The 22,485-nt window shown below is 44.8% G+C and overlaps 1 long non-coding RNA gene across 6 annotated transcripts in view; it reads right to left on the bottom strand.

Moving 5' to 3' along the window:
* The window catches only part of LOC113614180 (uncharacterized), a 296,124-nt gene that overhangs the window by 248,021 nt on the left and 25,618 nt on the right, over positions 1-22,485 (bottom strand). For 3 of the 6 annotated variants that reach the window (XR_003430498.1, XR_003430500.1, XR_003430501.1), the window contains one exon: positions 21,725-22,288. The exons of the other annotated variants lie outside the window; for them this stretch is intronic. This is a non-coding gene — a long non-coding RNA (uncharacterized LOC113614180). Of the gene's footprint in view, positions 1-21,724; positions 22,289-22,485 lie in introns of those variants that run through there. 6 annotated transcript variants of the gene reach the window in all.

Raw genomic sequence — 22,485 nt, 5'->3', positions numbered from 1 at the left:
GCAGAAAGGAAGACTAGTTGGAAGAAGCTGGATCATTCCTGGCACAGAGAACCAGAGAAGGGATGGAGAAAGAATGGCAGGAAGGTGGGACAAAGGGAGGCCTCTCGACGGAAATAAGATACCTTTGCCTGCTTAGTCCATTGGAAAGGGGATTAACGAAATAGTATTTGCAGGAGTTTAGAGATCTTGGCAGTCTGAGAGAGAGAGAGAGAGACAGAAGAGACAGAAGAGAGAGGTTTCACATTAACTGCAGGATCTGAGAGCCACTGGACTCAGGAGAAAGCACTTGAGTAGTTATTGACTCTTCACCGTGAACTTGTTTGCCAAAGCTTGCTCTGCTCAGAGAGCTAACCTGTACACAAGTCCCCAGAGCTGCATTTCGTTTGATCTGAGATATGACTTGAGAATCTAGGCTCAGCATCCCTGAAGTCACTCTTCTGAGGCACATATGAGATTTCTATCATAATAAGAAAAGTGACCTATGCCGCACAGAAGAGTTCCAAGTTCCAGGTGTCTGCCATAAGTTACGTATCACTGTCAACCACTGCATTCAGGGAGAGTCACACGCGAAGGTCAGGGGCAGCAGGCCATCCTTTCGTGAAAATTCTCTGGGGTACCAGGACTTTGAGAGGGTGTGGTGGAGACAGTGCCTGTGTCACAGCAAATAGGAAGATGGGTTAGAAGGCTTGGAATCTTTTTGTTTTCTAATAAGCCAAAAGGCTTGAGCATAATAGAAGAGGTTGAGAAGAACTTAGGAACATTTTGCCTATTAAATCCATGCCACAGCCAATTTCACATATTTAATTCTCTCACTTCAGTATAACCTGAATGTATTTGTCACCTCCCCAATCGAGCATCTACATTCGCTACCTATGACAAGATGTTTGCAAAAAGTCTTTGCATGTATCCATCTCTTCACAGAGTTTCTAACCGATGGTGCATACCTTGCCGTCCCCAAAGCTTCAGGCAACTGTGGTTCATCCCTTCTTGGTTACAAACAGATGGTTTTCACTAGCTCAGAGCTTTGCTATCTCTAGAATGGTTTTTGAAAAGTACAAATCTGTTCCTTACAGGGAAGACACCCAGGAATGATTTCAATATCCATAACAAGTGTGTTGGTAAAATGGGATGAAAAATTGAACACAAATTTCTTTTCCTTTGCTGTAAACATTGAGCAAGCCCAGAATATTTTCTATAAAAACAGACATTTAAGAGGCAGTATCATGAATCCCATTTTCTTACCCATAAAATATCGCTTCCAATCACGGTTTAGGGGAGGAAAATATTTGATAATTTGCAACTTAGTCCTATGCCCTAAAGTTTAAACAAATCATCAGCATCTCGGACAAAGGCAAGATGACAGTAGTGAGGTTTTTTAAATCTCCATAAATCCTTTTGCAAAAATAGAAAGAGCAACTGAGAACAGAAATGGATACTGTACTGATTTCCTACTGCTGCTGCAGCAACTGGCCAACACATTTCATGGCTTAAAACAACCCAAGTTTATTATCCTATAATTCTGGGGATCCGAAGTCTGAAAAGATCTTATTGTCCTAAAATCAAAGTGCTGGCAGGGCTGTATTTCTTTCCGGAGGCTTTAGGGGAGGGTCATTTCCTTCACTTTCTTTAAAGTCTGATCATTTGTTAGAATACACCTTTATGTGTATCATTTGGGGACTGGTTTTCCTAGCTATCGAGTGTACCTTTCCAACGTGGAGATTCAAACCATCCTTTATTTCAAGAAAATATCCTTGAATTATCCTTTTTAGTATTGTTCCATTCTATCGCCACATGTTTTATCTCTTGTAGATTATCGTGAAGGGTATGCAACGCCCTCAGCAATGGTTTCATCTCTTGAAGATGAAATACATGGCAACAGAAAGGAATTAATAATAAAAATTATTAAAATAGTAGGATAAAAGAAAAATAAATTAATAGAAAATAATAATAAGCCACGTACAAATAGCTAAATCAGGTTAAAATCCAAGCAGATGTTAATTATTGGAGATGACCTGGTGGCCCTCAGTCTCAGGGACAGGGAAGCCCTGAGGGTCAGACGACCTCTTACGGTGGAGGCTCAACGAGAAGAGACCATTGGAATTGACCTCTATCTCACCCTTGCGGATTTCATTTGCATCTTACGCATGTGAAAGTCCTTATTCCAGGGCTACTCAACATATTTTTCATTACTATTGACACAAGACCATCATCAAGGCAGGAGATTCCTCACCTAAGAACACCCCAGCCAGGGCACCTTGTACATGTGGACACCCAGCTTGAACTGAGCCAGAGAAAAGCAATGACAGAGCTGCATGTCCTGTTACAGATCCTTCTGTCTCCAGACGAGCCCACAGACTACACCAGATGTTCAAGCGTCACAAGACCTTCTACCTCACTCTCCCCAGCGCCAGGCCAGATGGCAGTGAGATGAGATGCTATCTCTCCGTCTTTCTTTCTCATTCACTTGTCAAGTGTAAGCCTTTTGCATGTTGGTCCCCAAGTAACTGAGAGCAGGAAAGTGGCCAGGTGTGGCCCATCCTCTATAGCTCCCTCCCAACTAAGAAACGAGACGCTCTGAAGGTGTCCATGGCAAACACCTGGCAGGGTACCGGGGGCTACAAGTTTGGCAGAGGGAGGAAACTGCTAAGAATACTCTGTCCCCCAAATCTCTTTGTGTTCTCCCTGGATACCAGCCTACCCCACCTCCTGAAAGCTCCCCAGAGAGGCCCTGTCACACAGGAAAGCTCCGCTAAGCCAGAGTACGTTTTTAGTACGGCTGGAGTTGACAGGCCTCTCTGTCTGAAAGGCCAACGGGAGACGCTCTCCCTCTTGGCAACAGCTGCCTCACTTCGGATGCTGTAAAGGCATCTGAGAATAAAAAGCACTCTCCCATGCCGGCTCACGTGCCTTCACTGCAGCTCTTTCTCCTACACACGTGCTTGGGGGGTGTGAGCTCTCAGTGGGGATCACCTGCTCCTCTGTCTCTCATCCTCATACCTAAAGGCATGCTAGAGAGATTATTTTTAAATTTTGTTTCATATTTATTTATTTTTTGGCTGAGCTGGGTCTTAGTTGCGGCACGTGGTATCTTTCATTGCAGCACGCGGGCTTCTTCAGTTGCGGCATGCATACTCTTAGTTGCGGCATGCATGCGGGATCTAGTTCCCCGACCAGGGATGGAACCCAGGCCCCCTGCATTGGGAGTGTGGAGTCTTACCCACTGGGCTGCCAGGGGAGTCCCTAGAGAGGTGACTGTGAGTGCAGTGTCTGCCAATCTATCGTTCTAGTGACTGACAACAGAAATTGCCTTTACACAATCACACTGGTGTTTATTTGCGTGAATCCCTTTGCTCTCAGTGCCTCTCCCTACCCCGCAGTGGTATGTGGGTTTCACTCCCCTCCCTTTCTCACCAAGAACTGTCCGGCGGGCCCTATTCAGGGCTGCCCTGACCCACCAAGCCTTGCCTACCCTCCTCCTCTCACTCTCTCTGCCTGGCCTCTGGCACCAGCAGCCCCTCCTATGACCCCATTTCTCCACAACCTCCCCGCTCAGAGGCTACCTCGTGAATTCTAGGGTAAGAGGACCACACTAGCTCTCGGACACCCTTCCTGCCCCTGGCGCCAGTGTCCTGGGGAATAAGCTCTGTGGCCACGACGAAGCGGAGGCAGAAGGAGTTTGTCTTCACGCTCTCAGCCAACTCATGGAGGGCTTCCTGGTTCCGAGCGGTAAAAGGATCACTGAGGGCTGATACGAAGGAAAGATGTTACGGAAGAAAGAAGTCCTGCTGGATCCTTTATGAGCGGACAAGGAACTTAGGACATGTCAAGAGCTGATGTGCCCTATCCTCTGGTTTTGGTCTCTGTAAACGGGTAAAGTTGAAATAGTGAGATTTTCTTCTGAGTAACAACATTGTTCACCCCAACTTTCAAAATGTTTCCAGAAGAGCTAAGCCTTATAGGCACGTGGGTATGGGGCCAACCAGCCCCTCTTTCCAGCACTAAACAACCAGCTATCCCCAGATTCCATGGGGCCAGAGCAAATATCTATGCTGGTGATACTGGGTGAGTGAAAAGGGGCAATTTCCATGTTGCCTTGTTCCTTGGTCAATGTGCAAAACATACACTTTTACTGCATACTATAAAAATATGCATAAATGGCAGTCTGACTTCCAGATACAGAATATTTAAATCAAACAAATGCAGTTAAATTATTTACTACTTCCATGCGTATTGTGGTTTACATACATTTTTACAAACTGACCAGGAACACAACTTCTATTTATAATTTGTATCCAAAAGAACCACAAAATTACAAATTAATTTCTAAGCAGACTGTTGGGATACAGCTTCTTTGTAAGCTAGTTTTTATTAACTTTCTTTCATTTGCAGTATTTCTCCTATAAAGCAGGAGGAGAGAAGGGGGAGGGGGAGGGGGAGGGGGGGGGAGGGGGAGGGGAGGGGAAGAAGAACAGGAAGAAGGAAAAGCAGCCACAGAATTCTTCCAACATTGTGCTGAATGGCTTGAGGAGATGTTCAGATAACTTGAGCTGTCTCCATAACAACACCAAGAACAGCATCCCAGTAATAATAACGATGACTGACTAACGTGCTAACGTGCACGCACAGCAGTCTTCTGGGCAGAAGGATATCCTTGTGAGGGCTGTTAAGGCACTTGAGCCTACACCCCTCTGAATGCCGACAAAACCAACACACCACGTTTAGAATAAAGATGTTCAAAGGCCCTTTAAAGAGGAGGCGGAGGAGAGGACTGAAATCTGACTGATCATCTCATTGATCTTACGGCCCGCGTGGTCAGACCTAAAGTAAATCCACCCGCTGCTGGAATCCAACTGGATCAAGTTTCTGAAACTTCAAAGCTAAGGATGAAACCCTGGACTTCTAGGACTCACCAAAGTCAGTTGTACTCCATGAGGCCTTTGGGGACCAACCAGCTGGCCATCCCCCTAGTGACACCTGACATCCAAACATCACCCCCATGCGCCCAGTTGAGCCCTGCTGTTCTGTGTGCTTGGACTGCTACCAGCTGTGTGCCTATCTTAATAAAGGGAGGTCAGGAGCGAAAGGATACTCAGCAAGAGAAAGGATGCTGTGACAACATCTAGGTTACTTATCCACATCTCCTAGGATCTACAAATGCCAAAATGCTTCTGTATTATTTTGCGGCCATAACAAAGCACCACAGACTGGAGGGCTTGAACAACAGAAATGGATTTCACAGCTGTGGAGGCCGGAAGTCTGAGATCAAGGTCTCCGCAGGTTGCCTACTCCCGAGGCCTCTCTCCTCGGCGTGTAGACGGCCGTCTTCTCCCCGTGTCCTCCCACGGTCGTCCCTCTGTGTGTGCCTGTATCCTAATCTCTTCTTATAAGGACATGGGTCAGAATGAATTAGGGCCCAACTTAATGACCTCATTTTACCTTAATTACCTCCTTAAAGCCCTATCTCCAAATGCAGTCACATTTTGAGGTCCTAAGTGTTAGGACTTCAATATATGAATTTTGGGGGTGACACAATTCAGCCTAGAACAGCTTCCCAGAAAAATATATTTCAAGAAACTCTAATCATTATATGTGATGGTATGGTCACTTTATTTTTCATTTGACATAATAAAAGAAATTAATAAAGCTAACCTCCATATTATAATCAGAGTAGAGAATATTCCTAATGTACATTCACATACTTCACTGAATGGAATACTGAAATCCTTGTCAGATTTCTTCTTGTCCTTCAGTGCAATGCAGATTTGCATTGGGGTTTAAGAAAAATAATAAATTTCCCTTACACATTCTCCAAACTGCCAAAACTTCAACAATATGAAATTCCAAATATCATGTTTTTGGAAAAATTAAATTTAGGTAAGAACTACCTTTCAGGATATTTTATTATGAAAATTCCATAAAGCTCTTCCTACAAACACTGTTTTTGACAAACCAATTTACTGCCTATGTTTTAAGTGTCAGCTCATTTCAAGAAAGAGGGAGAGAGACAGTGAAGGGGAGAGAGAGAGAGGGGGGAGAGAGAGGGAGAAAGGAGAAAGTGTCAGTTTATAAACAGTACATTGACAAAGAACACTAATATTTAAAGATTTAAGATTCTAAAGGTTAGAAAAAAGAGGAAGATAGGTATTAATTTTTCAAGCGTATAATAAATGCAAATTTTATCAATATGTATTACCAAATAGTCTTGCTAAAGAATGTATGAGCATTAATGACAAACGGAGATTAGATAAAAAGTCATAAAATCATTCCATAGTACAGGCTCAATGAGAAACATGTGAGTTTGTGTCTTTAGTTCCTTTATAACATATCTTAGGTGCACATAATATACTATAATATCTTAGTTCAACAAAGAATCATCAAGCACCTGTTATTTCCAAAGCAGTGAGGCTAGATTTTGAGTGATCGAGGGGGTTAAGGAATGGACTATAGGGCCATGTTCCCAAATAACTCCCAGTTGTGAGGGGAGACAAACAATGAGTATCCATGTTGAGGTAGCTGAGGAGAAAATGCACGAAATATGAAACTCCCGTTTCTCCTACAAGTCACCTCCTACAAGGACTACTTTCTCTCCTTCCCTTCTCTTCCTCCTGCCCCATGTCACCTCCTCTCCACCCCACTGCCTCTGCTGTGAGGTCACCCTGCCCCTGGCCACACAACAGCACACTGAGTCCCCACCAGGAGCCACTCTCCGTGCCCCCCGTAGAGCCCCTACGACCACCTGGGTGTCCTCCGTGCCAGTGCGGAGCAGAGGCCCATCTCCTCAGCAACAACGCCTGCGTTTCTGCTCGGCCGAGCGTCCCCTCCCCTCCTGTTCACATGGGGCAACCTCTACAGCTGCTGTGTTCCAGAATTTCCAACTGCAAGCAGGGCAAACACCCCTGCGCCCCTGGCTTCCCTTCCTGTCACACTTTGTGCTGCCCTTTCCCACTGCGGGTAACTCCAAAGGAGGGTCAAGATGCGCTACTGCACCATTCGAGCAGCTGTCTCCTTTCTTGCCTCCTATGCCTCCCTGAAGTTTTTATGGGGAGAGAAACTTCATTGAAGTCAGGGGTCTCCAAACTAGCCCAAGGAGGACCAAATCCAGGCCCGGCCCTGCTTTTTTATGGCCCGAGAGATAAAGACTATTTTTTTTTAATCTTTTTTTAATGGTTGAAGGAAATCAAAAGCAGATTTGGTGACACACGAAAATTCCTTAAAATTCAAATTTCAGTCCTCAACAACGTTTCACTGGCACACAGACACACTCAAGGGTTTATGCGTTAGTCTGTGGAAGCTTTTGCGGCAGAATACAGAGCGGAGTGGTTGCAAAGCCTAAAATATCTACTATCTGACACATTACAGAAAAAGTGTGCTGATCCCTGCCTTAAGTCTGACCCTCTACTCTCTCTATTCTAGGACTTAAGTAAGACTTGACGTGCTGGCCCAGCCTTGCTTTTGATATGTAAAGCTGGCTATAAATCCCCCTTCTCCCCAGAAAGCCTGCCTTTCAAGATCGGCTGCTTCACCTCAGGTTCTCAAAAAAAAAAAAAAGCGGGCTCTGGGAGTTAACAATGACCTCATTATTTCTTCTTTCCACTCCTGCTTTAGAAGTCCTTACCGGCATTTTATAGATAATGGAGATCCTGGTTCCTTGGAGGCGGGAAGCTGTACCCAAGGACAAACAAGGCGGGAAGCTGTACCCACAAGAATGTTTTTCAAAAACCATCACCTTCGGTGCAAATACAAACTACACCAGGGAGGGTACGGAGGGACATGCACCATAAGGCAATAAGGAGAGGGGAACAACGGAGGGACTGAATGAGACCTTGAGAGCCGAGAAGGATGGTGGAGAGTGCACACAGGAGGGAAGGGCACTGCCCGAGAAAATAATACAGGCAAAAGCCTCAGAACCTGGGCGCTCGGGCCGTTCCTCCAGGAGCCTCGCGGTATTTGCAGACAAGGAGGTACTGGAAAGGAGGGAAACACAGTGACCTCTTAAAAGGCGAACGATCACAGTCGCTCAAGTTCTGAGGCAGATGAACCAATGTTGCAACAACTCCAGATACATACTGTCAATGTGCGAAAGGGGATGCGATACGCCTCGTAACCAAGATGCTCGGATTTAATTGCCTGCAGGCAGAACGTGGGAGAAACCAAGCAAACATATTCACGTGAATCATACCCTATCTCGTGAACACAAAGAAAGACATAAATGAAAAGGACAATCGATACACAGCTCAGGGAAAGGGGAATCTGAGCATTTTTTAGTCTCTTCCTGTCTCATTTTCCCCACTTGCTTCATAGTCTGCTCTCTCCAAGTCAGATGCTCTGTGACTCCTTGTGTCTATCCGTCTTGTTTATTTTGGCAGCCCCCTCTAATTCCTGCTTAGTAATATTAGGTATTCGATAAACATCACTGAAATGAACATTCCAAGATAGGTAATTCCCAACAAGAAATCTCAAAGGAATGAAAAACGAGTCCATAAATGGTCATGACTGTCATGTGACCAAATAAAATAGGAAATCATAGTGAGTCTAGTCTATCCTAATTTGCAGAGCAGATGTGTTCCTGAGCTATTGAGTGAAAATAAGTTATATTAATGCCATCACAGAATTCCTTTATAGAACCACATCGCATTCTACTCTTGTAGAACACATCTGAGCACCGTGACAGAAGGATGGGATTTAAGTTCAAGAAAATATCAGATGTTTTTCTTATTAAATGATCAAATACAAGATGCTGACTTTTCTCATGGAACATGTTTCATAGCCAGGTCCAGTCATACGGGGGAATGGCGCTGCACAGTGACTCAGGGGCACTGGATCGAGGGTAAGAAATGGACTTAAATCACTTGATCTGTCTGGATTTCAGCTGATGGAGTTCAGGACACACTACTCCAAAACGGGGTACCTTGGTATAGGGAATATTTCCAGCTGAAGGAACCTGAGGAATGGCACTCGCAGAAAACCCTCACTGGACGGTCAGCTCCCTATGGCCAGAAGAAAGGAGCACCTTTACCTGGGACGACAAAGGCACACATAGAGGAATCCGCAGGCACAGGGCTTGCAAAGGTTCCCCCAGTTCACTACACTCAGCTCGCCTCTCTTCTATCACCTCTTCCACCATTTTCTAGTCTTCATCAAACCTGGCATAAAAACACTCAGGTTTAACAGTTTCTTCGGGTCTTCATTTCCTTATGAAGGCTCCCATGTCAGGGAAACCTTACACTAAATAAATGTGTATGCTTTTCTCTTGTTAGTCTGCCTCTTGTTACATGGATCCCAGTCGATAACTTAAAAGGAAAGAGGAGGGCTTCCCTGGTGGTGTAGTGGCTGACAGTCCGCCTGCCGATGCAGGGGACGCGGGCTCGTGCCCCGGTCCAGGAAGATCCCACGTGCCGCGGAGCGGCTGGGCCCGTGAGCCATGGCCGCTGAGCCTGCGCGTCCGGAGCCTGTGCTCCGCAACGGGAGAGGCCACGACAGAGGCCCGCGTACCGCAAAAAAAAAAAAAAAAAGGAAAGAGGAAAAAGATCAGTTTCCTCCCCTACATGGCACTTCGTCCGCCGAATTTGAAGAGGATGTTTGAAGAGGACGACAGCTAAAATATCTTCTGTTTTTAGAGCCCATGAAATTATTCCATCGGATTCTTAAATATTTAACCCAATTTGTTGAGCGGCCACTACGCAAAACATCATGCCAAGCATGTGACTGGATTCAAGAAGAAATGGTGGAAAGAAATGAAGAGTGGTCCCCGCAGCCTCAGGAAGCTTCTGTGCTCTTTGCCCTCGGGCAACAATCCATGGGACCAGGAACTGCTGTTCAGTTCTCTAAACAATGTCCCTAGATCTGGATTTAAGTGGATTATGCCTGCTAATTGCTTTCTTCAGCTTTTGCCTAGATGATTCCATCCTTTCTAGTTGTAACACCCCTAGTAATTTGTGTTTTAATGAAGAGAGTCACACCGAGGCATGAGATTTATTTACAACGTTTTTTGTTTGCTTGTTTGGCTGCGTTGGGTCTTCGTTGCTGCACGTGAGCTTTCTCTAGTTGCGGCGAGTGGGGGCTACTCTTCGTTGCAGTGCACGGGCTCTAGGCGCGCAGGCTTCAGTAGTTGTGGCTCACGGGCTCTAGAGCGCAGGCTCAGTAGTTGCGGCGCACGGGCTTAGTTGCTCCTCGGCATGTGGGACCTTCCCGGAGCAGGGCTTGAACTCGTGTCCCCTTCAGTAGCAGGTGGATTCTTAACCACTGCACCATCAGGGAAGTCCCCTGCAACGTTTTTATTTCCACAAACGTTATGTTTCCACCATCACATGGCCTGCATTGGTACGGCTCTGTAGTCATCTCCATCAAAGCCACCTCTAGCAAGTGCAGTATCTGTCTCCCGACTGGCTTCCTTCACTTCACTTGGGTCACAAAGCTTCTAACTCAGATACCATGTGAAGCTACACAGTGCTATGCTAACTGGCCTTATTGATTTGCAGGCACTATAATTTCACTGTGGAACACATGCCTTCTTGGATTGGCCATGGCCTCTTTCTTGCTTGTCACTGAGCAAAATCTCACAGTCACATGTTCTTAGAGTAGCTTGGCAAGTAATTCCAGTCCCACTTTCCTCTGACTCTAACTTGTACAGGATTTAGCAATGTTCTCTAGCTGGCAGGTTAACTGATGATGGAGTTATTAAATGTATACTTTCAACCCCTCCAGGAAATTCATGACATCCCACTGAACTTTGCCTCTGCTCCTTTTAGCTTTTATGATGCACCCAGGAAAGACAGTTCTAATTTATTATGCACTGCAATATCAAAAAATTTTGGATCTAGAAGTATAGTATACTGGAAGTACAAAATCCTCGTACCTTCTTCTTAAAGACCTTGTCTCATTTATCAAATTACCAATTGATAAAAGTTCAAGTGAATACAAGTATGACTAAAATTACATAAATGCATCACACAGGCACTCTCATCACTATGCATTTATGTCATGCCTTGTATTCCACTTATTTATGTATCTATTTCTTCCTCAATACTAACAGTAAGAGCCGTTTCTACCTTCCAGATTGGATCTGGGAAAACCTCCAGTGGGAGGAGATGTAAAGCGCTGGTGGCGTTGGTAGAGCTGAATTCTGAAACGTACCCCCTGGTGGTGGTGGAGTTGTGGAGACGTTCAATGCAGCTTCTTCGTTTCCATATTTGCTCCTCGTGCACTTTGGATGCTCCTAAGATATTTCTTAAGTTATACTTGAAACAGAGGTTAGTTACCAGCTTTCAAGGCAGCATCAGTGTAAGCAGCAAGTAATACTACCGTTAGCGCGTATTATGTTCTGATCGTTAGAATGCTCTCACTATTCTGCATGCCTTAGCCCTGGCCACCAAGAAATGTACCATAAGACATTCTAATATTACCCTCCATCTACCTCATCTACCTTCACATGCACATATGTGCACCATTTTGGATTGACAAGCTTTTCAGGAGCTTATATTAGTTAACCACCTCTAACAAGTTATTTATCCACTTGCAAAGTAAAGGGAGAGAAGTACAAGAGGAAGGGAAAGGATTGTATTCTGCGTGTCTACTACCCACCTAACCTGTTAGGTATTTTACACACGTTTTCTGTCATTAGCTCACATTTATGGCTTAACACTCAAGAGTTATGAAAAATAAAACACACATATTCTGCATAATTAAATGTGATTCCTGAGTGAAACATGCTTTATCTTCTGAAACTGGCAGCCCAGCTTTGTCCCAGGGAGGGACTCCAGGTGTGATTTGCAGGATATATGCTTTCTGGCTGATCGACAAGCTTGGAGATCAGCCGGGCAGCAAATCTGAAAACAAACCAAGAGTGGGTATGTGCCAGTGACTTCTTGGAAGGCAAACATCACAGCCCTGAGCTTAATTTGGACACCACAGGCTTAAGTAAAAGTTCTGCCAAAACTAGAGTCAAGCAGAGAATCACAGCGTTGGAAGGAAAACCCAAAGGAATCATTTCCAGGAAGAACAAATTCTAAGGTGGTCCAGGATGCCTGGCAATGCTTTTTACTGTTTTTGAGACAACGTCTTTATTTTTAATCTGATGGGTATAAACTCCTGGCCAGGAGAATCTGTGTGATGTTAGAGCAATCCAGCCCTCTCACAGGATTTCTAATTCTCCCACCATGTCTCTCAGCACGTACCAGCAATACGACACACTTTTCTTTCTCCCTCCCTCCCTTCCTTTCCTTTCCTTTCCTTTCCTTTCCCTTCCTTACCTTTCCTTCCTTCCTTCCTTCCTCCCTCCCTCCCTCCCTTCCCTCCCTCCCTCCTTCCCTCCTTCCCTCCTTCCCTCCTTCCTTCCTCCCTTCCTTCCTTCCTCCCTCCCTCCTTCCCTTCCTTCCTTCTTCTTTTTTGGCCTCACTGCAGCATGCGGGACTTCCCCAACCAGGGATCGAACCCACATCCCCTGCAGTGGAAGCGGGAAGTCTTAACTACTGGACCACCAGGGAAGTCCCACGACATGCTTTTCTTTTCCATCCTTTTGTGAGAAGCCATTGAGAATACTGAATGGTAGGAAGAACATTCTCATCCAGATGATATTTCCACTTTATTTTCCCTTTAAGCTTTGTGGTTGAAGACACCAGGTCTACTCATTGGCTTACGGTTCCCCATAACCTACAGCATTACTAGCATGGAGTGGATTCTCTCTGCATGTGCATCCTTAATTAACCAAGGTTTGTGTTAGGAGAAGCTATCATCAAGGAATCAAGACTGCATCTAGAAATGGGGATCTGATACAGAATGAAGGCACAGAGGCCGACCAGAGAGGGGAAGGAAGCAGCGATGCCATCATTCCTCTCACCTCCTTACCTCAGTCCCTCATAAGATACAGGCAGTGGTGGAGAGAATGCAGGCCAGGTACTCCCTGTCATTTCTCCCTGTGTCTTCTAATAACCCACATTTTATCCAGGAAAAAAAAAGACGTATCATGTGGGACGATTTCAGCTCTAAGTCAGGAAGTCTTAACTCCAAAGTGCTTTTATAATGAGGGAAATTATTATTTCATATAACAGGAAAGGGAACTGTGGCAGTTCCAAGACTCCCTTCGCCCTTCAGGGCACAGAAGAAGCTACTGCAGTTCTCCAGGCCTCACGAAGATTGGCTGACATCCAGGAGAAGACGGTGTACTGCTTTCTAGTAGGTTTCTGCTTTCCCAGAAGCAGATCTTTGATCTCTTACTGAGTTCTGCTTCCAAGCACCCTCACATGTCATGGGGACGGTGGATGAACCTGGAACACGCCTGCCCTGCCAACATTGTCACCGGGGTGCTGAAGGCTTCCTCCCTTTATTACGACCGAGTGTGACCTCAGTGGCCACGACAGCCACTTTTGGGATCTGGCTCTTAAGGCTGCCTCAGTCCCTCCCCCCACCCACCCTATCCCAACCCCACCCCTGCCCACAGTCCGCCAGACAGTTATCTGTGTGTAGCAAATGCTGGCCCCGTTTTGAGGTTTCCTGTCCTGTCTCTGGTGTTCCTACCACCCCAAATACATCAGCTCATTCAAGTGAAATCGAGGTGAGTAGAGAGGGCAAAGCTTTACCAAGCTTCACCAGAAAGTTCCATTGTATCCTCATTTTGACCCCCATCAAAATTCCAGTTCTATAATACTTTCTAGATATTCTGCACACTATAGACACTCATTCAATGTTGCTTACCTTGTGTCTTTCTAAAACAGAATCCTTCCCTAAATATCATTTTGTGAGTTTCAAAAGAACTATTCAATGATTTTTTTAGGAAATAGCTCAGAAAGTTGGGATAAGAAAAGCCAACTGAATGCTAAATTGACTGCAATGTCTTTTTATTATTCAAGGACAAATTTAATCATTTTTTAAAAGAGTTCTAATCGTCATTCTCTATTAAACCTATGAAAGCCTTAAACATTATTGTCTTGCTATCAAATGGCATATATAGGAAGAGAAATTACACTTAGTTTTACTACTCAAGGAATTAGAATTACTATTCCAGTAACAGAATTGCTATCACTATTCATATTAATTTATGAATAAAGTTCTAAAAGAAAAATGTATATATATATTGCTATTTAAAGCAAGGACCATATACTTTCATGACATCTCTAAATTCACACTGAACTCTGCAGCTGGCTACATTCTTCTACACACACCAGCTCTCTGTGAGGCTCTTGCAGTAACACAATGGAAGCATTGCTATTGGCGGTACCTCTTTATGGATGATTTAGCTGAAAGTCCTGTGTGACAATGAACTGACTGAGGATGAAGGGTCTGAAGGTCAACCCAGAACCCAAGACTTCTAATTCAAAATCTCATGCCCTTTCACATAGTATTTTTAAATTAATTTTTACAGAATTTCTCTTGTGCAAAATATCTGAAAGCAAATTATCTCTGTCATTGGAAATACTGTTTTGTAACGTTCAGGCTCATGAAAAGTCTATCTGGACGAACGATAAAGTATGATGGCTAGTTCACTTACATTCTAATGTTCAAAGTACAATGATGTAATGTAATCATTTTGCATTTGATCTTACTTCCAATCTACTTTACAACCAGTTACCAGTTTTTCCATCCTTGCTATCTGGGCCTTTAAAGTCTAAGCTGATACCACGTTTGCGTAACTAAAGATACAAACATGAGGCAAGAGAGAGAAAGGTGCGATAGGGAGGTTGTCAGGACAGTATTGTGTGTCCCCTGAGGATAAAACATCCAGCTGACAGAGACCAGCTCTTCTGCTGTTTCAGGATCCACCACGTTTTCTATGTCGCCCCAGTGGGACTGGTGGACATAGCATGCTCTCGCATGACCCGCGTGAGAAAGCGGATTGCAGATCCTGTTTTGAAGTTCTGCCTCAATAGAATGGCCAGGGCCTAAAGGCAAAGGAATGAAACGAAGGAGCTTGTTTTCAACGCCATTCCAGCATCATGCTTGAGGATCTGTCATAATGTCATGGAATCCATAACCAGAGACTTGAAAGTCCCTGCGCACAAACGCTGGAAATGGCTGCGGCCCTTCCCCTGCAGCGTGCCCTCGCTCGCGCCATCTGTTACTCCTGAGGGCTGCTTCTGAAGCATCATGCACAGTGGGTCTTCATGTTGCGTTTAGGCACACTGATCTGTCCTCTTGTTTCCTGGCTGGCTCTTATAGTAGCTTTCAACCAGCCCATCTTTCTTGGACTGGAGTGTATTTGCAATGCCAAGTTCCACTGGTGAGCTGGAATACCCACTTCGGACTTTTGGGCACTGCATTAAGAATCTGGACCCCAAGAAAAATGGCAAAGAGTCCACAAAATGTCATGAAAACACAGACTTTGTTCATTTATCAGAGCATTATTTTGACACATGCCCTGATCTTCTTTGGTCATAAAAATTGTGAAGAAATGAAGCAGTGGTACCTGCATGGACAGTAGGAATTCAGGCTCCACGTTACCCTCCATGAGGCCATTTCCCAAATGAAGCTAGTTCCTCTGCCTGGCCCAGTTTGTTCCCATCTCTCCGCCTTTGCCCTGAATGCCAGACACTAAGATCCATGACTGCCTCGCAGCTAAACCCATGAATAGTGTCACTGAAGGGGACACGGAACCTCACATCTCTCAATGTCTGTCCTTCGGCCATCAAATGCCACGTTATGTGCATTCCACATCCTGAGAGCACGCAAATCTTTCTTCTCTTTTCATTTCCACCCAGATCATCCCATGAGCATTTTGAGAAGTGTTTTTCTCAGTGAATACACATTTTTCTTTCTTTTTTATTTTTGGATAACAAGAAAGTTTAGAAACTGCTGAGCCAGCCCACTTATAGCTAAGCCTTCCTGTTGACCTGTGCTTTAATTTCTGCTTTCCAACTCAGTCCCCTATTGTAATAGGCTGTACACCCAAATTCCAAGCTGGATGGTTTGGACAATGACCCACAGGGACTGTTCCTGCTAAGCATTTCCCTCCGTCTCACAGATGGACTCAGTTTCTGCTTTCTCTTGCCTGAATCTTTATGCATTCCCCTAACCTTCAATGGCAACTACTGAAGCTATCAAAAAGCCCTTGTTCCCCATGGCCCTACATCCTAGGTTTACACTCTGTCCTGTCCTAGAATCATCTAGAAATGGGTATGATGATGGGGACTCCTCTAGCCTTCTGCCCTTCAGCTCTTCCTCACCTCTACACAGATCCCACTGTCAGCTATATTAGTCATTCTGCAGCCTAACTATGCGTTACTATTACTCATGTATGTACGTATACACACACGTAGGTATGATGGATATGTATGTATGTGGGTGTGTACATGTGCAGACATATATAGCCATGTATATATTTGTGTGCGTGTGTATGTGTGTATGTATGTATATGTCCCACCTCCTTGCTGGGGAGAAGATAAATTTTTAAAGTTGTCTACTTTATTTAGTGCCCTTAGAGAAGGATTAGATAAGCAGATATGGTTTGAAATGAGAGGAAAAAAATGTCATCAGTGAACTGGTAAACTCTAGAACCACTGCTCTTTCCAGTCAACTATCAATATTTCAAATGCCCCTATTTTTGCAATATCACTTTACTTTCCAAACAAACATCTACAAAGATCTGTTGTTCATTTTCAAAACAAATGTTATGAAAGACCTAAACAGAAGAAACTGACTCACAAGGACATGTGTCCTATCAAATAGACACAAAAACCTTTTTAAGGAGAAAAATGCAAATAGATGATGCTATCTATACATGATTGTTTTTTATGAGTTTTCAGAAACACTTAGGAAAAAAGTGGGAACCAATGTTGAGTTGTCAACCAACCTCACCAGTGTCAGACATTCCACAGGATTCTCATGTGGCTGTGCATGCATGATGCAAGGAGCAGATTTGGAATCAAATAACCATGAGACGCATGTGAAAATGTATTAGAGCACACTTGTTGCAGAGAAATTAAACAAAGGGGGGGAAAGCCATTTGCAGGAAAAGCAAAGGTGGAGACATATGGCAAAGCTGTGTTCTCATCGAAGAAGAGAACAGTAAATAAATTACAAAGCAGCAGCAAGGTGGAGGAACAGAAACAAGGCCCCACAGAAAACAGCATTTCCTTGGAAACAATTCATTATCTTGAAGGAAATTAAATAGAGGTCTTTTACTTTTAGACAGAAGAATATTTCATATGGAAATATCAGTTCCAACACAGATAGGAAAAAGGAAAGAAGGTGAATTAGTGTGCCCACTGTCAGCAACATTTTTCTCTCTGCAGAATTTTTTGTTATTTACATTAAGTACTAAGCTTGTCAACAGTAACAAGATAAGGAGCCAGAATAAATTACTTGGACCCAACAGTTCAGAACGGAGCCGAGGGCGCAGCTAGGTCACGTGCTGTATGAATCCCACATAAAGATCTGGGGAAGACGTCCACCCATGAAGACTGAGTTTGATTTTTATTTTCTCCACCAGGGCCCCCAAACTACTCTCCAAATGCTGCTAAATGGTGAACTGTATCATAGGCATGCGTTACACTCTCCTGCACAGGCTTTGGGTAGCACGCGGGCGATGTTCCTCCCTGCACATGGAAGCCATCTCTGTCCACCTGAAGGGCTGAGAGGACCACGTGAATCACTGAGCAGAAAGCAGCAGGAACACTTTCTGAGATGGGGAGGTGGCCCGTAAACGTGAACTGCCTTTCCTTTTATCTTTCAGCTTTCTTCTGTAAAGAAAACTGTATTTGACTAAAATTCCTAAAGGCCCCTATTGTAGGGAGCAGCTTAGAGAATGGCAGAGCAAAAACCTCACGTCCAGGTGAGCAAGAAGAAATAAGAACATAATAATAATAATAAGCAGCTGAAGTATATATATTGGAAAATGCAGTGAAGTAAGTTTGAGTAACTAGATATTATTAAACCCTTATTTTATTTATTTATTTTTTTTTTGCGGTACACGGGCCTCTCACTGTTGTGGCCTCTCCCGTTGCGGAGCACAGGCTCCGGACGCGCAGGCTCAGTGGCCATGGCTCACGGGCCCAGCCGCTCCGTGGCATGTGGGATCTTCCCGGACCAGGGCACGAACGTGCGTCCCCTGCATCGGCAGGCGGACTCCCAACCACTTCGCCACCAGGGAAGCCTGACCCTTATGTTTTTATACCACTTCATGTTTATAAATCATCTTGTAAAATTACGAGATGAGATCAAAAATTATGATATATTTTACAAATGAGGGAACTGTACCTTGGAGGGACATGCCCCAGTCGTACAGCAGATGGAAAGCAAAAATGAGATGTCCACTGCAGTCTCAGGAAAGCTAACCTAGTGTTTCCACAAAGTCATGTCCCTCAGGAATTGGGGAAAGCAGAACTCTCCACGGCCCTCTAAAATACCTCCTTTTTTAAGGAGCTATATAACCCCATTCTAATGAAACTCTACCAACACATACCTAAAGAAAATTACCAGCTCTCTCATTATGGTTTGGGTGAAAGTCACTCATTCATTGACACATAAAAATGGGAAGGTTTTTCTAAAAATAAGTAATTCAATTCTTGAGGCAAAAATTATTGATGTCGGGGCTTCCCTGGTGGCACAGTGGTTGAGAGTCTGCCTGCCGATGCAGGGGACACGTGTTCGTGCCCCAGTCCGGGAAGATCCCACATGCCGCGGAGCGGCTGGGCCCGTGAACCATGGCCGCTGAGCCTGCGCGTCCGGAGCCTGTGCTCCGCAGCGGGAGAGGCCACAGCAGTGAGAGGGGCCCGCGTGCCGCAAAAAAAAAAAAAAAAAAAAAAAAAATTATTGATGTTGATGTTTGTGCTTATTGTTCATGAAAGAAGGTCACTTCTTTTCCATCACAAGGTAGCCCAAGGCTGGATAAGTAATCAAGTCTTTAAAGTGTATGTGCAGTTGGAAGGACCTTTCAGTAACTGCTTCCTGGCCAGGATGGACTAGGCAGCTCGCATGGTATTTGGACACAAAGAGGAACAAGATAAAATCTAAACTTGGTTTGTAAATAAACAGTGATATACATAAATATGGTTATGTAAATAAGCAGTGATGAGCCAGTCGGGAAATGTAATAATAGTGGATCAAGACAGGCAGGAGGGAGCATCTCTGTCCGCCTCAACCAGGAAGGACACAATTTGAGATGCCAACCCAAAGGAAGGGAGTCTTAGCTGGTCCAAAGAAGCGGTGGGGAGATTCCAAACAGTCAAGACAGACGAGGGAGGAGGACCTGCTCAGTGAAGTCAACAGTTTGTGCAAAGGCAGAAGCACAACAAAACTCACGATCCTTGAAAACTGAGTATGTAAGCTGATCAGGCACTTGACACATGGGTGGGTGCCAGTGAAGAAAGACAGTGATGCAGAATCATGGAGGGGGGCAAAAAGAGGGACCCTTCTCACACGTGCCCACCAATGGCTATCCTTGTATTACCAGTAGGTATTATTTACTACTTCCTTTTAATTATTTTTATTTAAATTAAAATTTTTATTTATTTTTAAATTTCTATTTCTAATCTGTAATTTGAAGATCAGAGATCAACACTTGAAAAGAGGAAGGAAGAAGGATGGATGGCAAGGGGGGGGCAGGGGCAGAGAGGGGGGGAGAGAGAGAGAGAGAGAGAGAGAGAGAGAGAGAGAGAGAGAGGAAGAATGAGAATAACGGATCTTCTATTAACTCCAGATGCTGAATACACAGTTGCTGGAGCTTACTGATGGACTAACACAAGGCATGTCACGATCACTGAAAAACAAACTATGCCAAGGGGCAAAAGACAGGTGTTTCAAGGTTCTCAAGGTTCTTCTATCTTGCTGGGAATACAGGAGACCACACACAATAAGGTCTCATGGCCAAGCCAGTAAAATCATGCCACAGGGTAAAGGCATCAGCAAGAAGCATTCCCAAGAACGCACAGGGCAAAGACGGGCGCCAAGGCAGACACTGATGGAAAAGTAGGACACGTGGAATTTGATGAAGGGTGAAGTCGGAGGCAAGGGTCTGTACACAACAAAAGCTCTCAAGGCAAGTCACCTATAAGATGTTCACCATCTATACCAGAAGTGATGAGATGCTGAGTTGATCACTTTTAAGACAGTGGAGAAGACGCAGTAGAGAGACACTCTTAGATGCCATGACATTTTGATGATGTGACATTAAGAACTAGCGTCAACCAGGGCTGGGGGAGCAAAGTGGCAGGAAATGTTCACATGGATAACTTGAGCAAGTATTTATTACACCAGTAAGTACCACGGTCTCAGCACTGGGGGTGGTCTTGGAGATAACAGAGATGAAGGAAACATGATCTGGTCTATAAGGAACTCAGAGTGTCACACAGCCACACCAGAAAGAAACCACAACTCGACGCATGAAGCCACAGAAGAGAGCTCAGAGCGACGAAGCTAGCTTAGCAGGCGACGGCAGAGGAAGCGTTACGTGTGATGGGTGAGTCTGTAGCGGGCGCCTAGGGTGAGGAGGGAACAACACAGGCAGAGGACGGGGAAGCAGGCGGTACAACCGAAGGAACCACGTGTGCGAATAAGGCCCGAATGAAAGAACACGGATGGTGGAACAGGAGAAAACAGCTCTGAAACTGAGCGTGCACACACAGAAGCACGGGATGCTGCCGCAAACAGGGCCGGGGTCTGAGACGGTTTAGACCCACTAGACCTGGCAGAAAGCCAGCGACGGAAGCAAAGTGCTCAGCTCAGAGGCATCGTGGTGATTTAAAGTGCGGGCTTTGGGATCATACAGCTCTTTGGTTCAGGCTCGTCCAATTCTCAGCCGTATAACCTTGGGAAAGTTACTGAACGCCAGTAAAATTTAGGTTCCTGATCTCAAAAGGGATAAAATAACTGCCCACCTCTTGTCCACGTTGTTGGGCAGAACACACGATACTGTGATGTCTAGTGCTGAGTGGAACATCTAGCTCGTAGTGGGTACTTAGTAAACTGTTTCTAAAATTATTAAAACGCCACACATTTGCACAGAAAGATGGAAATATGGGTTCCTGTGGACTCTGGAGTAGAAATTCACATTGAGGTGCCTGGCAGGATGTAGCATCCAGGGAGACCCGTGCCAGGATGCAGAAAGGCACTGACTCAGACGGTGTCAAGGAAATCCCAGGGAAAGGCAAGGCGTGCAGCCTGGAAGGTACCGGCAGGAAGCATGTTTCTGGATCTAGGACACAGAGGTAGATTCATAAAATAACCCAAACACGGGCCTAGAGCCAGAATGTCTGCAAAGCAACTACGCAGTAAACCAAGAGAGGGGAACGCAGGGTATCTGTAATTTTACAACAACCAGAGGATTAAACTGCATTTAAAGATAATCAGTTAGGGCTCCAACCTCTTAAAACCATCTGACATTCCACACCAAATTGTGACTACTCTACTAGCTTTGCTTTTGTTTTTATTGACTATTTTTTTGAGAGCAGTTTTAGGTTCACAGTAAATTTGAGAGGAAGGTACAGAGATTTCATATGTACATTCAGCCCCTGCAGATGCAGAGTCTCCTCCATTATCAACCAGAGAGGTGACTGATTTCAATCATGAACCTACACCGACACGGCATTATCACCCAAGTCCATAGTACGTTAGGGTTCACTCTTGGGGTTGTATATTCTGTGGGTTTGGGCAAGTATCCATCATTATAGTATCATTAAGAGTATTTTCACTGCCCTAAGTTTCCTCTGTGCTCTGTTTATTCATCCCTCCCGCTTCACCTCCCCAGCCCCAACCCTTGGCAACCAGTGATCCTTTTACCGTACCCACAGTTTTTCCTTTTCCAGAATGCCCTCTAGGTGGAATCATACAGTATGTAGCCTTTTCAGATGGCCTTCTTTCACTTAGTAACATGCATTGAAGGTTCCTCCATGTTTTTTCACAGTTTGATAGCTCATCTCTTTTTGGCATTGACATTCCACTGCCTGGGTACACCACAGTCTACGTATCCATTCACCTACGTAAGGACATCTTGGTTGCATCCGAGTTTGGGCAATTATGAATACAGCTGCTACAAAGACCGATGTGCAGGTTTCTGTGTGGATGTCTACCTTAGGATAGACACAGGAAGCACACTTGCTGGACTGCATGATGAGAGTATGTTGTTTTGTAAGAAACCACCAAACTGTCTTCTGAACTGGCTGCACCATGTTGCATTCCCACCAGCATGGATGAGAGTTCCTGTTTGGTGCTGTCAGTGTTTTGGATTCCCACCATGTTAATGCTGTGTAGTGCTATCTCATTACTGTTTGAATTTGCATTTCCCTGATGACATGTGCTTGTCTGCCATCTGTACTCAACGAGCTTCAACTGACAGAGATTCCTTGAAGTGTAACAGAAATACCTGGATAGATATGAAAGAGAAGCTGTGTTTACAGTCACAACATTTTGCTCTCCTTATGACTTTGAGTTTAATGGGATTTGAAAGCAGGTGGACCTTCTGCCAAGAGAAGGACAGCAATAAACTCAGACACCAGGCCAGAGAGGGGCTGCAACACCTGCGTGGAGTGTGGGCAGCACCCTGACTTGAAGAGGCTATGA

This window comes from Aethalodelphis obliquidens, unplaced genomic scaffold, assembly GCF_003676395.1.
Source record: "Aethalodelphis obliquidens isolate GAN/ISIS:26980383/991018 unplaced genomic scaffold, ASM367639v1 scaffold91, whole genome shotgun sequence".
Classification (NCBI taxonomy): Eukaryota; Metazoa; Chordata; class Mammalia; order Artiodactyla; family Delphinidae; genus Aethalodelphis; species Aethalodelphis obliquidens.
Note: the sequence above shows the minus strand (reverse complement) of the source record. Positions and strands in the feature narration are given on the sequence as shown.